Source organism: Leopardus geoffroyi, chromosome C1 (assembly GCF_018350155.1).
Source record: "Leopardus geoffroyi isolate Oge1 chromosome C1, O.geoffroyi_Oge1_pat1.0, whole genome shotgun sequence".
Lineage (NCBI taxonomy): Eukaryota > Metazoa > Chordata > Mammalia > Carnivora > Felidae > Leopardus > Leopardus geoffroyi.
In genome coordinates this window covers 178,546,003-178,551,118 of record NC_059328.1, presented here as the reverse complement: position 1 = coordinate 178,551,118, position 5,116 = coordinate 178,546,003, and the positions used below count along the sequence as shown (strand labels likewise).

The following is a 5,116-nucleotide window of genomic DNA, read 5'->3' as shown; positions in this document are numbered from 1 at the left end:
ATCCTATTTCTTTTTCAGATCCAAGTCCAAATTGTGCGAGGAAGTAAAGACAGCTGTTACCAAACAACCCATGATCATCAGAAAGACTAAATTCCAACTTTTGCTGTTCTCTGGATCTCTACCTTAATTCGTGCCAAGTCTGTCCATAACAATACCCAGACATAAGAACTTTTTGCCCGTTCCTTTTCAAAACTACAGTAAAGTGAGGGTGTTTTCCAACAGAAACAGATGCCAAAATAGCTAAGAATATCTTCCTTTACGTTACAAACAATTTTTTTAAAACATTTATTTATTTTTGAGACAGAGACAGAGCACGAGCGGGATAGGGGGAGAGAGGGAGACACAGAATCCGAAGCAGACTCCAGGCTCCGAGCTGTCAGCACAGAGCCCGAGGGGGGGCTCCAACCCATGAACAGTGAGATCACGACCTGAGCTAAAGTCGGACGCATAACTGAGCCACCCAGGCGCCCCTACATTTTTGTTTACAGTCACTCAAATTCTACAAAATAATGCTCAAAATACGAATAACTTCTCTCCTCTCCTGTGCACATGGTATGTTGGGCAACATTAAACTTGTAAAATCCTTTTTGAATTTGATTCTTAAAAATGGTCAGGTCGGGGCGCCTGGGTGGCGCAGTCGGTTAAGCGTCCGACTTCAGCCAGGTCACGATCTCACGGTCCGTGAGTTCGAGCCCCGCGTCGGGCTCTGGGCTGATGGCTCAGAGCCTGGAGCCTGTTTCCGATTCTGTGTCTCCCTCTCTCTCTGCCCCTCCCCGTTCATGCTCTGTCTCTCTCTGTCCCAAAAATAAATAAACGTTGAAAAAAAAAAAAAATTAAAAAAAAAAAAAATGGTCAGGTTGGGGGTCACCTGGGTGGCTCAGTCAGTTGAGTATCAGACTTTGGCTCAGGTTACATTCTTGCAGTCCGTGAGTTCGAGCCCTGCATTGGGCTCACTGCTGTCAGGACAGTGCCCACTTCAGATCCTCTGCTCCCTCTCTCCGCCCCTCCCCCACTTGCACACTCTCAAAAATGAACAAACATTTAAAAAAATGGTCAGGTTGGTCATCTCAATAGAAACTTACTGATTTTCCTCCATCAGAAAGTATTAGGTAGCTTCATTTGAATAAAACCGTGTTGAGTCAAATCTAACAGATACAGTTATATTCTATGAACTTCTATTCTAAAAGCTGTTTTCAACCTTCAGGTCATTTTTAGAGGCTAAACCAAGGAGAGTAAGTTTTGATTACTCTGCTTAAAGATGACATTGCCCCTTATTAGAAGTTAGGATTTAAGGAGGGCACCTGATGTGATGAACACCAGGCATTGTATGGAAGTGTGGAATCTCACTATATTGCTCACCTGAAACTAATAATACACTATATGTTAACTAACTGGAGTTTAAATAAACACTAAAAAAAAAAAAAAAAAAAGAACGTATACTTGGGAAAGACCATTATCTTTAAAATATAACATTCATATTCAATCACAAATAAATATGCTGTATATGTAGTTTTAATAAATAGTCATGCTGGAAATAGTTTCTTAAAAAAAAAACAAAAAGAAGACACTAGAATGGCAGTCTCACCACATGTTACATTACTGAATACACAAGGAAGGTTGAATTTAATTTTTTTTTTCAACGTTTATTTATTTTTGGGACAGAGAGAGACAGAGCATGAATAGGGGAGGGGCAGAGAGAGAGGGAGACACAGAATCGGAAACAGGCTCCAGGCTCTGAGCCATCAGCCCCAGAGCCTGACGCGGGGCTCGAACTCACGGACCGCGAGATCGTGACCTGGCTGAAGTCGGACGCTTAACCGACTGCGCCACCCAGGCGCCCCAAGGAAGGTTGAATTTATAGCTGAAGGACTGCTTTCAGGTTTCTAAATGAAGAAACATTTTTATTTTCTACTATACAATGCCTCAACAACTCTGGGTTTTCCCTTCAGTATATATTATTTCCTATTTGACTTATACACACTTGTACCTTCTCGAGGCAATTGATTATTATTGTTGCATATAACATGAAAAGTACACGTTTTCCTTTGTCTACAGTTGGCCCCTCGTGGAAACACACACACACACACACACACACACACACACACACACACACAGGGGGGCACCTGGGTGGCTGTTGGTTAAGCATCCAACTTTTGGTTTCGGCTCAGGTCACGATCAAACTGTTTGTGGGTTCGAGCCCTGCATCGAGCTCAGCGCTGACAGTGTGGAGCCTTCTTGGGATTCCCTCTCTCCCTGGCTCTCTGCCCCTCGCCAACTTACACGCATGCATGCTCCTAAATAGATAAGTAAATAAATATATATTTTTTTAAGAAGATGCATGTACCTTAAATGCTACTGAAAAAAAAAATGCTACTACATGCCTTTTCAGTGGTGTTCCTCTCTGTCAATTAGAACGTTCACTTCAGGAAACTGAATTTGTAGCAATCATTTTAGAAAAGCCCATTCTGAATTTAGCTCCAAACAGCACACGAGAGAAGAGCTTAGGTGATTGCTAAGGAAATTATTTAGAAACATTTTTTAAATTAAAAATAAAAGTTTGAGGGTCCTAGGGGACTTCTAGTTCCATCTGGCTTCATCTATAAACTGTCATCACTGGATGAGATAATCCATTGTAAAGACTGTAAAAATAGTTGTAAAAGATAGTTAAAGAATTAGAAAAACCATCGGAGTTCTCTCACCACCAAAGGAAGCACATTTGAGGAAAACAGACAATTTTACCTGAAAACAAAAAGAAATACGTTCATTTATATAAGATAGTAATTTTATGAAGATTTTAGGGAAAACTTAAAGTGGGGATAATTAGTAATATGGATCGAAACTGCTACGTCAATGGAAAACCAAAATATCATGTAAAATTAGACATTAACTGACTTCAAGGAAACACTTAATATTCTCGCCATATGATCCCATTAAGGGACTCCCATGCCCAAATCCCTGTGGCTAAAGGGCTGATTTTATGTTCACATTTCCAGGACTCTGATGAACGATCATTACTCCAAATACATGAATGTGTATTTATTAATTTTAATGCTTTACTCCCTGCTTTCACAAGAGTGTAGGACCTCCGAGTTATGAATTTTGCTTCCAAATGACCATGCCAACTTGTTCCAAAGCTGTAGTGATTGACACGGTTTGGGATTAACACAGAGACAGATAATCAATTTAACGGAAGAGAGAATCTAGAAACAGTGCAGTCTTTTTAAGGCTATCCATGTGGAGGAAAAAAAAATGAATCCTCACTCCCTACTTTACATCATAAAAAAAAAAATCAATTCCAGTAGACTAAAGAGCTAAATGTGAAAGGCAGAACAATAAAGCTTCTGAAAGAAACCACAAGTATCCTCATAACCTTGAGCAAACAAATATCTCTTCAACAGGAAAGAGTATGGACCCTAAAGGAAAGAACTGGTAAACCAGCCTTCACTAAAATGCAATGTCTGTTCATCCAAAGATACTAGTAGGAGAGTAAAAAGGTAACCACAGACTGTGAAAGATGCCTGCCACCCCCACACCTGAGGGCTCCTATCCAAAATATAGCTACAAATCAAAAAGACAAGCCCAACAGGAAAAAAAAAAAAAAAAAAAAAAGGGCAAACTACTTGAATAGGTACTTCACAAAAGATGACGTGCAAATTGCCTATATTGAAAAGGTATTTGAGTTCATGAGTCGTCAGGAAAATGTGAATTAAAGTTAAGATCCACCAGTGGGACCAAAATTAAGAAGACTGACGACATTAGGTGGGGCAAGGATATAGAGAAAATGCACGCCCCCCTGTCCCCTCACTGCTGGTGGGAGCGTTAACTGCTACAGTTCCTTTGAAAGTCAGTTTGATGCAATCTACTCAAGGTGAACGTAAGCTTACCCCGTGACCCCACAGCTCTATTCCTAGGTATCCACCCCGCAGACAGGAGGGCGGATACTCACCAAGATGTGTACAAGAACGTCTGCAAGGAGCACTACCCGTCATAGCCAAATGCCCATCAACAGTAAGATCGATTACAAATTGCAGCCTACCCACACTGAGGTATTACACAGGCCAAGCAAATTTTAGCTACAAGCAACAATGTGAATGAATTCCAGTTATAATACTGAATGAAAGAGGTCAGAAGGAAGAGTATGTACTGTAGGATTCCATCTATATGGAGAAAAAAAAACCCAAACCCAAACCAAACAAACAAAAAGGGCAAAACTAATATATGGTACTAGAATACAAGAGAAAGTTACTTCTGTGGGGGGACTGTGGCTAGGGCGGACAAAGGGGCTTCTTGTTTTGGGTGCTACTACACGGATGTGTTCAGTTTTTCTGGTATGTGAACATTTCTGATGTGTAGGTCATTAAATGTATATATATGTACTTGTAGAGAATATGCCAGATCCACTCATTAGTGAGAGAAGGGATGAAAGGAAAGGGAAAATGAGAAAAGGAATGTTGGAGGGAGTATAAACTAAGTGAAATAATCTAAAGAGAATAACCTTGGGGCTCCTGGGTGGCTCAGTCGGTTAAGTGTCCGACTTCGGCTCAGGTCATGATCTCACGGTTTGTGAGTTTGAGCCCCACATTGGGCTCTGTGCTGACAGCTCAGAGTCTGGAGCCTGCTCCGGATTCTGTGTCTCCCTCTCTCTCTGCCCCTCCCCTGCTCATGCTCTCTGTTTCAAAAATAAATAAAAACATTAAAAACATTAAAAAAAAATAAAGAGAATAACCTTAAAAGTTCTCATCACCAGAAAAAGAAAAAAATAACTACATGAGGGGACAGACGTTCACGGAATATTGTAGTAATCATTTCACAATATACACATATATCAAATCATTGTTATCCATCTAAAATTAATACATACAGTACTATTCATTAGATATCAAAACTAGACCCGCAAAAATGTTTTTAGGTACATGAAATAAGGTGGCTGGCTGATTTGTTTCTTTCTCTCAGTATCGCCAGGCCATTGGGTGAATATGGAATTAAATCCTGTTCCCAGTTTCCTCCTTAAATGCTGAGAAGCCGACACTATTTTCCTTGGTTACAAAGCCAGATTTTTGTTGAATTTTACGGAACAGAGCAGAGGAGATCTGGCCACCATGGCGGCAAAAAAAGC

The 5,116-nt window shown here is 40.5% G+C and overlaps 1 long non-coding RNA gene across 1 annotated transcript; it reads left to right on the top strand.

Annotated features, from left to right (window-relative positions):
* The first annotated feature begins 1,103 nt into the window (after window positions 1–1,103).
* LOC123599240 lies at window positions 1,104–3,622 on the top strand. The gene is made up of 2 exons (XR_006713064.1): window positions 1,104–1,616; window positions 1,849–3,622. It is a non-coding gene; the product is annotated as an uncharacterized LOC123599240 (long non-coding RNA).
* Window positions 3,623–5,116: the final 1,494 nt, after the last annotated feature.